Below are 12,056 nucleotides of genomic sequence, written 5' to 3'. Positions count from 1 at the left end.
GACAACAATGCATTGGCCACCACATCACATTCAAGGTTGTCTCTTTAATTGTATGTCTATGTGTAACTTGTGATTATATCGTAGATGCTGATACAGTATCCTAAGTCAGAGCCCGTACTTTTCATGCCGATGACATGCTGCATATGTACAGAATGATTCCGGGGTCATGAGCAAGAGTGAAAGGGGTGATGGGGAGATTCACACTGAGCAACTTTTACTATGGGACCAGCCACGAAATTGCAAAAAAAATCTGCTGTTAACCATTTCAGATAGTTAGCGATCAATTATCTCTTGATTAGATGGTTTTTTTTTTCGCAATTTTGGGGCTGGTCCCATAGTAAAAGTTGCTCAGTGTGAATCTCCCCATTACCCCTTTCACTCTTGCTCATGACCCCGGAATCACCCTGTACTATGATTCCAATTAGTATTTCGTCATAATCAACCATTTGTCAAATAATCAGTACAAGACGTCTTATTAATTTTCAGGAAGTCCCAAGGGAATTTTACAAAATCCCGGAATTTCAATCTCACTGCTGTATGTAATGATATATTATATATAACTATCGATATATTATATATGTGTATATATCATCATCATCATCATCCCAGCCTATATAAGTACGTCCCATTGCTGGGCAAAGGCCTCCTCTCGGAATGACGGGGCTTGGGCCGTAGTTCCCACGCGTGCTATATACACACACACACACACACACACACACACACATGTATCTATACTTAGTGAAGTATTATTTACATACTAGTGTTTACCTGGGGCTTCGCACGCGTAAGTCATCAGATACAGCAGTTGCATTGAAATTACAGGATTTTGTAAAATTCCCGTGGGAATTTCCGAAAATTACTTAGAAGTCCTGTACCGCAAAACGAGGCTACTTTGCACCAATTTTTGCTCCAAATTTCGTAATCTTTGTTTTATTTTAAAAATTATTATTCTGGGGTATGTTCATATATGTATTTATGTAAAGTAGATCACCCCTACCATCATGCTGGCTTGCTTAAACTACGTCATAATGTTGTTTTAATATATATATTAAAACTTTAATTTAGGAGCAATGTTACCAGGCGTTTGATAACTATGGTACTGAATTTAATTTCATTCATAATTCATATTAGGAGGCGTTTGGCGTATTTTTACCCGATCATTATGATTGCACTCTGTCTTATCACTGTACGGCGTCTGACAGGAAAAGAAAAGAAAATATCGAAGCAAAAATTGAAGTTCAGTGTTGCCACTTTATTAGGAAGTGTATCTGGTACCGGGACTTCGACCTGCAAGACATTTAAACAAAATACAGAACTGGAGCATAGTTACCCAGTGGGGGGCAAAGTAGCCTCGTATTACGTTACTGATTATTTGACAGGTTGACAAATTATTAATTATGACAAAACACTAATTGGAAGCCGCTGCCAACCGAAGCAACTGGAGGTCTATGGGCAATATTTTGAATTAAGTGAATAGGCACTGGTTTTCCGTTGGAACAAAAGTATAATCAAAAGTCACATATCAAAAATCCATAGACAAATAAAAAATGTATTAAAAACTAAACTACTGCAAAAAGGTGTGCAATCTTGCAGGGGGAGGCCTATGTCCAACAGTAGACGTCCTATGGCTGAGATGACTAATTGGAATCAAATTGATGGCATCAAAAGTACGAGCTGTGATGTTATGTTATATCTTTTCGTCTAGCCTCGTCTTTGTGTCATAATTCTCATTACTGAGAGTTGTGACTTCTACAAATGATTTGCGGACGATCGCTCTTCTCTTATCTGAGTCTTCGACGTTGTGTATGACATTCACTTCAGTCTACTCGTGACCTCGGCAACTGTAACGTTGCCGAAACGTCGAGGTAAATATAACTTGTGTAAAAATAGCGTGATAAGTCCCGTTTATGGTATTTTGACTATGTTGTGTATGACTTTGTATACGTTCATTTTGATGATCTGATCTATCCTTCGGAAATCAAAATGCCATATCCTAGCACAATCTTAGATTATATGACTGTAATTATAAAAGCAGTATTTATTTCAAAGGCTCATGATAATTATGCGTATAGGTTTCAGATTATCAGATTGTTCACTTAATATTGCATCCAATCGTGACTGTTGTAATTGTGATTATAGCTTTTGCAAACCTCGTATTTGAATGAATGAACTGTATACCAATGTAGGCAGCAAAATCATTGGGCAACTGCGTACTTGAATGGCAATTATTTCGTAGAATCGTACCGTATCGTAAAAAACGTAGATTTTGCCCATAACACTTCCTGGTGCTTTGGATGCAAGACCCTTAAAATTACGAACAACTACGTCATTAACTGATTAGTGCAATCCAATGTCAAATGCCAAGTCAGTCTCACAGTATTATCGGGACGCAGACATTTCCTGGACTTAATACCTATTTCGTTTTTAATGTATGATAACGAGGATTACCCTTTTAAAAACTAGGCTAATTTAAATGGGCTTGCATTTATAAACCACTGTCACCACTGAGTCTAAAAGTGCACTTAAAGCTATCAATCTCAAACAAGCAGTTAACAAAAGTCACGACATTCACCTTTAAATAGATAATCGAAACCGTCCGACATTAAGTAGGTAGGTATAATGAGTTTTATGATTAAAAAACAGAAAATGAACAAAAGAGTAAATAAGAAACCACGTAAAGGCGAAAAACGTAGCAATATTCTTCTTCCAAACCGCTACAATCTTGACAGAGTGGTCGTGATCGTAGATTGAGGATTAGTAGTTAACCTTCATGACGACTTTCTTGGGAAAATAGTGCCGTCGATTCCCCTTATCTTCACTACTTATCGCAGAAGAGTCCAGAATTTGTAGTTAGTAATAGAGAGTGCTTCTAGCCACTCTCACATTGGTCCCTAAGTCGCCTTTTACTGCACCCACACTTAATAATATTTAAGTAATATACTCGTACCTACTTTAATTATCTAATTAGTAATGGGTCCGACCTACTTTGAAACTGGACACAGTACAGTACGGAATTTAGTTAATTGTAATGTTTGATTTTCTGGTTAATATTACATGCACATCGTTATATAATAGTAACAACCTAGTACGCTAACATTAAGTTATGTACTTGTTTGTAAATGCAAATGTTAGGCCTTAATTATTCTAATTATACCTTCGACTTGTTTCTTACGATGATTGGATAATATTTTCTTGGATTATTAATAAAACAAACAAGAACAGGAAAACGTTATCTTGCTATTTCGCGGTTAAGTTTGTATAAAACCACGCGTAAGGCCTGGTACAGTCTTCACAAAATTAAGTAACTATTAAACGTATAGGTACATTATTTTGGCAATCTACCCTAATTGTTAATGTTTTTTTCTATGTTGCCTACGAGTATTAATTTAGTGTCTCACTTCTAGACAAAATCGTCCACTTTTTCTATCATCCATCCCTACCTAATGCAAAATTTCTCCCAGTCTGGTTCAAAACCACCATCATTTCTTTAGGCACCGTCTTTTATTGACCTGCTTCTTTTCAGGTGTCCATCAAATATTAATCAGTGGCAATTTTTGGCCAGCAATTCGAATGCGTTCGGTTGGCATACCCCACTTGTATTTCACGGTCTTTTTTCCCATTTTGCAAGTTCGCATTCGGGAATGCAGATTAGTGTTTGTGCCTCTGTCAGTTTTTCGAACACCCTACATGCTGCAAGCATGCTGTGCTTATTCAATGATATGATCCTGTTGCTGCAGGTTAACGAGCTTGTACCTCAGGGACATTGACCTTTATAGTTTGGCTAATGAAAGATGAACCCAGCTATTATTTGAGTGGCAAACAGACCAAAGAGTATAAAAAAACAGACACTTGAGCTTGTACGATTAGCTATACTGTGACTTGTTGAGTTTAGTACCTTCGTGTGTTCAAATAGAGTTTTTTGGAAATTTACTGCTGAAACATGGGTGAAACAATCAAAAGTAGCGTGCGACAGATTATTTTTATCACGATAAGCAAATTCAAACAAAAACAAGTAGAGAGGGAAACCTTGTTCAAACAGAAAAAGTGTGTTTAGATGTGGTGACCGAATTAGTAGGTTAGTAGGCATGGCAAAATATTTTGATACTTATAATATCCATTTCAGAACTGGTCAATACAATTGTGGTTCCTAAGATTCACTTTTTCTCAAAAATATTCATATTAATCTTTTTATGTTCAACATATCGTTTTAAATAATAACTTATTTTCCAATAGGCATGCTATAGACAGAGAAGCATAAAGCAGGCACAATTCTTATGCCTTATCGTCACTTGTACGGCAGAGAAGCTTCTGTACTTGTACTATTACTTATTCTATGGTGATACCTGGTGATACCATCTGCATTTTTTTTTATTTGCCGCGGTTTTGCAGGTTCATGTTTCATTAGCCAGACTCTATCAGCATTTTTATGGACTGGACCAGTAGCTCTCCCAAATTATTAATTTCATTCTTATAAAACTCTTGTATGTTTATAACAGTTTGTATCATATGCATTATCATCAATGATAATAAAACTACTAGTAACTACACACTTTTAGTTTTTATTTAACGTGACTTTGTTCGCCTTTGTACATATATTTCATTGTTTGTCATCTGTGTTTCTTTACTTATTTTGTACAATAAAAAGTTTGCATACATACTTTATTTAAATGATATTGTAACGGATAACTCACGTCTTAAATCAAGTTTAACTCGACATGTTTACAGATATTTGAGAAAACACTTATCGTCTGAAATTGGCAAGAAATTTGCTGTAGGTAAATACTCGTAGATAGGTAAAATATCAAAAATTCATTATCCAAATATAAACATACTTAAACATAAAACATATCATGCAATGCCAGCGCGCCGACTCAATACCGTGTACAAAACAGATTTTTTATAAACCTTACATAATCATGTTAACGAACGGTACATCTATCAATAGCCCCAAATACATGAATGAAGTCATCATGTCTAATTTTTGACAAGTTCAAGATTGTGATGGGTTCAAGGCTGGCTTCGTTGCTGTGGATTTTGTAAGAAAATTGGTTAATAAAAACAAGCAACACATGATGGATATAGAATTTTTAAGAAGTGATAAGTAACTAACAGCGAATATACTGCTGGATAAACCTTCCCCATGGATCTCCACGACAGTTAGTTTAGCGCTACTACTTTACTTTAGATTATAAGGGACCACGTCTCAGCTCCATAATAATATCATCACTTGAAACAAACGCTGGTTAGACTTTTGTCTTTGCATTGTGCGGTACTTAGAATAAGAAGACGCTTCGTAGCTCACCACATGTATTATGCGTACTTAGAATGAGAAGACGCTTCCAAATGTCATCAATACAGGTACTTAGAACTGAGAAGACGCTTCGTAGCTCATCAATGCATTATACGGTACTTAGATGAGATAGCTCCAGGTGTACATTGTATTATGAAAACTTAGAAGGAGAATGCCCTATGTCGGTACCATATGCAGATACGGTCTCATTCTATTTGGGTATTTACACCTTTTCAATGGATTGCTTTCGACTCGATCGCTTTACTGTAAATATAAGAGCTGCCACTTCGTAGACTCACGATAACAATATGCGGTACTTACAATGTAGAATGAGGCGTAGCTCATCTGCAAATGCATTAGCTGGTAATTAGCTGAGACACGACATGTCGAAGCATCATAGATGCATCTATGCTTACGAGAATGGCCTCAGGGTTTAGATAATAGACTGGAAATAATGCAGATGAGCAATCTACTATCTAATTTATTTCAGTTATATTTATCATTTACTCGTAGTTGTGTTATCACATCTTTACACAATGATACATTTGAGATTTAGGCCTTCAGAACAGAGTTTAATTTATTTTTGACATGGATTTTTGACGCTAGGTTTCAGACACAGGTTTATCCTTCGGACTTTTTGAAAGGACTTTGAGCTAGACTTTTAGACACTTGGACGTTTATCCTGGACTTTTTACCAACAATATGACACATGGATTTCTGACATCTGGACGCGGCAAAAAGAGTGTTATTTCAAGAAACGGTAATAAAACCACCAATATGTGAGCAAAGAAGTCGGTAAGACGACATAATTTTGTCTGGCCTAGAGCAACGTAGGTATCGTATTTAAGCCGCCTTACGCGGCGGATTACGTAATCTGGTTTGAATATCGCGGGCCTGTGTTATTTCTGAACATTGAGGCCGCTCGCCCACGGCGATTTTTTGTAGCGATGCAGTAGCGATGCTGTCGCGCGTTTGCATAGGTACAGTCGCGATGCGGTCGCTAGCTGTGTACCCTCGCCCACATAGCCACGATTCAGTTGCGATGCAAACGTGCTACTGTCGCGCTTCACCCTCCCTCCCTTCACACCCTCCCTCCGTTCTCTCCACGATGTCGTCCGAAACCGTCGCGCGTTTGCATCGATCGATGCAGTCGCGATGCTGTAGCGCGTTAGTAGTGCGTTGGCATCGCTTCTGTAGCGCGTTGCCAATGCGACTAACGCGCGTTAGTAGCGATGCTGTCGCGCATTTACAAAACGTGCCACAGCATAGCTACAAAAAGTCGCCGTGGGCGAGGGTCCTAATTCCGTTCATAGTTTAGGCGTAAACTTCAGAATTAGGCACTGTTCGTAATTCGTAGACGTCAACTTGGGAACTCAAACCATTGCGATGGTTTCGTGATATTACCAGTTACGATTGGGGCTAACAGTCACCTAAGAATAACACAACACAACACTCTCAAGCAGAGAGACGGGTTCGAATGCGTGATTTCAGCTCTAAGTTTTCGGAATTCATAAACTAATTTAAACTTCACCACAAGCTTTACGATAAAGGAAAACATCATTATGAAGCCTCTCTTCTCAATCTGCACTGAGCCTGCGTGGGAATTACGGCCCAAGCCCTCTCATTCTGACTGAGAGGAGGTTTTGTGCGCGGCAGTAGGACGTATATAAGCTGAGATGATGATCATGATGATTACTGTAATCCATACTAATATTATAAAAGCGAAAGTGTATGTGTTTGTATGTTTGTCCGTCTTTCACGTCGAAACGTGATTTTTCGTACAGAGATAGTTTATGGGCCTGAGCTACTCTGAGCGACATAGGCTACTATTATCCCGAAAAATGCACAGTTCACGAGGGAATATAACCGAATCGAAGTTCGGGAAAAGCTAGTGGATCATAAAAGTGAGAGCCCATGAAAATTACGTCACACCAATTTTGATCATTTTTAGAGCTCCCCTTATCACACCGCTATGAGAACTGCATTTATTTTGTTTCTATATCACAAACCGCCTAGCCCACTTCCCCCATAATGAGTGACGTAATTTATGGATTGCCCCACTATGTGCCCCAGTTTTATGTACGCTCAGAGACGGAAGGGCCAGGCTGAAAACCACAAGCAACACTACTTTCCATGTCCACTACTTTCTATTTCTTATGAAAGAGTTGAAGTTGATATGGATATGTAGATTAGTAGATTATATACAAAGCCAGCAGGAAAGGAAGGGTTAAGGGGAATAAATGTATTATTTTAGTGGTTTTTTTGTGGAAATAAATCTTCTTTCTTTCTTTTTGTCTTTCTATGTCTGCATGCTTTTCGTGTGAACTAAGTTTTTCATATGCACGATAGGTTGTAGCAGGAAGGCAGCCTATACGCACCACTACAAAAATGTATTATTTATCAATAAGAAGATTTATGTAACGTAAATCATTTATGTATCATGTGTAACAATAACAATCATCATGTAGTCGTCATCTACAAAATTCATTTTGATAATTGTTTAAAATTCTCCTCAACATAATAAATTGTAATTAGGTATCTACCTACGAGTACTCTTACCGACCACTATTTTTCTGGTATCAGTAGCAAGTCTTGAATAGTAGTAGATGAGATTTCTCTGTTAAGATATTTATGAAACGCAATATAAAGTTGCGGTGAGCAAACTACTGGTGTAAGGATGAAACGAGCTTCGATGTTCTTGCCGCGATCCCTCGCGCAGTTTAAGTGTTTTAACTTTTATCCGCCCTAGCGGCAGCTATTTTAGTAGAAATAACGCAGTAGGTGAAATTATATCAAATGTTGTTATACCTATCATTACACACCCTTTCAAAACATTTTACGGAGGTACGTAACCCTTTATGTACGAGTCCGAGTCGCACTTTGACCGATTTTTAGACAAGCGGACGGGAGAAGTAGGTACAGAATCTGACCATCACATGTCACCTACTGCGTTATATTTATATCTAATAAAATAGGGGTGTGTAATGATCGGTATAACAACATTTAATATAATTTCAAAGGATATAACAACATTTGATATGATTTTAAAGGATAGGAGCTAACTAAAGTACATCAAAACAAATTAATAACAATATAAATAAGTTTGGTTTTAAGGATAAATCGCATTATATTAAATGAAAATTAAAATTATGTCAATTGTTGCATTATATCAATTGTTGTTATATTCTTCGTTACGCATTGGTTTTGAAAACAGTTAAGTACTTAATAAATTTGCATTAAAAACTCTAATACAAGCGTTTTTGCTGACTATACTTTTTGCCCCTGATTACCAGTTCTCAGCAAGACGAAACAAGTAGCCCCTACCAAGTTTGGCAGTCACCTTGTCCGCCTAGTAACGAATAATAACGCCCAGTAAAAACAAAACTAAGACACGCTTCTTGTATGACGACCCCCTTTTATTTTTAACTTTATTTTATGTTTAGTATTTGTTGTTAAAGCGGCCACAGTAGTCCATAATTTGTGAAAATTTCAATATATCTGGTGTGGTGGCACACGGCGGCCACGCCGTACAAAATACGCGTTCTTGAATCTACATAGGCACGACGATGTCTGAACACGCGTCAATGTTTGTGTGCGTAAGAAACACAGGGCTGACTATCGCAAAACCCTAATAAGTGTAGATCATGGTGCTAAGGTACTTATACATACATACGTACATACCTACATAGGTATGGCTTAGATAGTGCAAATAAATTTAATCGTTAACCTTACCTATTTATTTAAACCTAGTACTTAAAATATGTCTGTCTGTGTATTTAAGCATTATTATTTTCAACTACAATAGATATATACGACTACAAACTTAAACGAATTATTCGGTAGTTAGTTATTTCATGTCTTAATCGCGATAATTTCAGAAATCATTATTTATTTAGAAAAAGGAAGTAGGTAGGGTACCGTTACCATTTCGCAAAGTAATCGCTCCCGAACTTAGTGCCGTGCGGCCGACATACATTGCGGTGCGCACCCGACTGCTTTCCTGCGGTTTTCCTCAGTGTTGCCACCTCGCAAAAAAAGTCACTAGAGTCGAGCTTGAAAATCACTAGTTTCGGGTTTATTTGCTAAAAAAAAATCGTTAGAAATCACTAAAAGCTACTCCATACATTCAAACAATGTCTTAAATATTTATTTGACATTGGCCTATTTAAAGAGTGATAAAATGTATTTGTTTAATCTATATAAGACTAGGTTTGTGTGAAAAAAAAAGAAACGGGGGCGAAGCCGCGGGCAACAGTTAGTTATATATTTAATTGTACTACGGCATCAATGACAATATATAATGTTGTTCCGTCACATTTAAAGATAATGACTGATCTACACGTTTGACAAACCTTGTCAAGCCGGCGGGCTTAGTTATATATTAGAGGGAAAACAATGTATTTTCATCTCACAAGCGTAATCCATCATAAATGAACTAATTATTTTATTCTAAAATCTTTTTTTTATTTTTAAGTATATAAAATAAGTATTTAAACAGTTCGGAAAAATTATGACACGTAAAATTTTATTTAAAGTGCGTTAATTGGCTCTATTTAATAATTTATGACATAAAGTCTGATTTTTAACTTGACGACGTAAACTGACGTTTATGTATTTACGTCAAATAGGCACGTATAGGTACGCTGTGAAACCAGCGCTATGGATTCCTTAAGTCCTTAACGCACTTTATATCAATTAAAGTTACCCTGATATCACCAGCTCTACTCATTTAAATTTATTTTTATTTCAATGGAGTAATGTGTAAATAACAAAATATTTGACATTAGGAGCTGTCTGGCAGTTTACTTTGCCTAATTAAAAATCCGAATTTAGTATTATTGTAAAAAATATTAATAGATATCAGATGTAATAAAGTGCTTACATACATATTATTTCCGGTATGAACATAAAGAAAGATTAAAAACGTAAATTTATCATTCAATATAAATTTTTGCGACTGCCATCTATTGTAACTTAAAATAACCAAAAGGTAGAAAAAACCATCGAGTAGCAAAATGTGAATATCAGACGATGTTGCTACATGCATTTCCTGCGCTAAAGTTAATTTCCACTAAAAGTCACTAAAATAATTTCTAGCGACCTAAGATTTCAGAAAATCGCTGTACAGTTCTAAAAATCAGTAGATCTAGCGACAAAATCGCTAAAGTGGCAACACTGGTTTTCCTGCCATCTGCGTTTGAGGGGGGGTAACTCGAACCGGGGCGGGGCGGAACGTGGCCATTCTGTACGTTAGTACTTAATAGTTCTGTGATGGTAAATGCGCACTAAAATACAATAACTCTTTATTGCAATCAACACATACAGTACAGAAAACGCAGGTGTATACACAGAGACTATACCCACTATGGCTTGGGTCTAATTTCAGCAATAACATTTAGGATACATAAAACACGCCTTAACAATAAATTATATAAAATTCATGGTAGTTTTATAGGACGATTAAAGTTTATTAATATTTTGTGGGTAGATATGTTTAAGTAAGAACATAGGGTGAGTTACAGTGACAATTAAAACGTTCGTTTTGGTTTGTTAGTCTAACCAAAGCGAATATAACCACTACGTTTGAGTCTAACATCTGGTAGCATGGTGTACGGTTGTGTTGCTCTGAAGATGAGCTCTGGTTGAGTTCGAAACGCCGCAGTATAGTGTGGTTGCGATATGGTGATAGACGGGTTTGTGTGATCTGTGTGTGTTCTTACAGTGAGGAGGTGGAGGAACTACATGAACACGCATATCTTGCATAAACGTAGCTACCATAAGGCCGCGTGTGAGCAATTGAATTGTTTTCTTCTTCTTCTTCTTTGTCGGATACTCTTGGCAGAGCAGTCGTGGTCATGTAGCACGTCGAACAATTCTACGCCAGTTCTCCTGGCTGTCGCTTCTCTGGCGCAAGTGTTGAGAGGAGTATTTGTTAGGGCTTTTATCTGGTCAGTCCAGCGCATAGGAGAACGTCCTCTTGATCTTTTCCATTTACCCTTCCCTGCACCACAAGTCGTTCTATAGAGTGCTGCCCACATCGGAGTCACATGTCCGAAAATATCGGAGGATACGAGATCTCACTATGGATGATAGCCTCTCCTTCACCTGTAGTTCTTCTTCCAGTATGGACAGGTTGGTGCGGTGCTGAGTCATGACACTCGAAGCATACGTCTCCAGCACCACATCTCGAGAGCGTCAATTCTTTACCTCTCGCGTTCCTTGACTGTCCACGTTTCGGCACCCATAAAGAAATATGGGGAACACTAGAGGATCTTACTAGTTAGTTTAGTGATATTATTCCTGTCCCGCCATATCCTGGTTAACTGTTGAATTGTTTTAGTTCATTGATATAAACCTCCGCAAAGTAACGCCTGATTCAATAAACTATAAAATTATATCACCTGTATTTTTGAACAAACCTTGAAATGCAATACTGGTAGACTCGCAACAGTTAGCTAATATCTATTTTCGATCTGCTGATTTTTTTCTCACGTGCCGTTAAATGTCTAGTGTTCAACAATTTGTAACAAGGTCAGACTCAACCAGACAGGTCTGTTTTCATACAATCTTGCATGTTGATCTTGTAAACCGCCGTAGTCATTTGAGATACAAATTGGAACAACACGTTCTCATTTTACGCGAATAATTTCTGTAATCATCATAAATTTAAAGCAATTACATTTTTATTTAAATCAGGGATATTAGGAGTATGGAAAATATTGGATCAAACATTACATTTATTAAGCCCTTATTCTTTCTGGAAAAT

General features: G+C 37.2%; 1 protein-coding gene across 1 annotated transcript in view; it reads right to left on the bottom strand.

Moving 5' to 3' along the window:
• Nucleotides 1-12,056, bottom strand: part of LOC141427452 (uncharacterized) — a 266,714-nt gene that overhangs the window by 98,809 nt on the left and 155,849 nt on the right. The window lies entirely within an intron of this gene.

Source organism: Choristoneura fumiferana, chromosome 4 (genome assembly GCF_025370935.1).
Source record: "Choristoneura fumiferana chromosome 4, NRCan_CFum_1, whole genome shotgun sequence".
Taxonomy (NCBI): domain Eukaryota; kingdom Metazoa; phylum Arthropoda; class Insecta; order Lepidoptera; family Tortricidae; genus Choristoneura; species Choristoneura fumiferana.
This window is presented reverse-complemented; position numbering and strand designations above follow the sequence as displayed.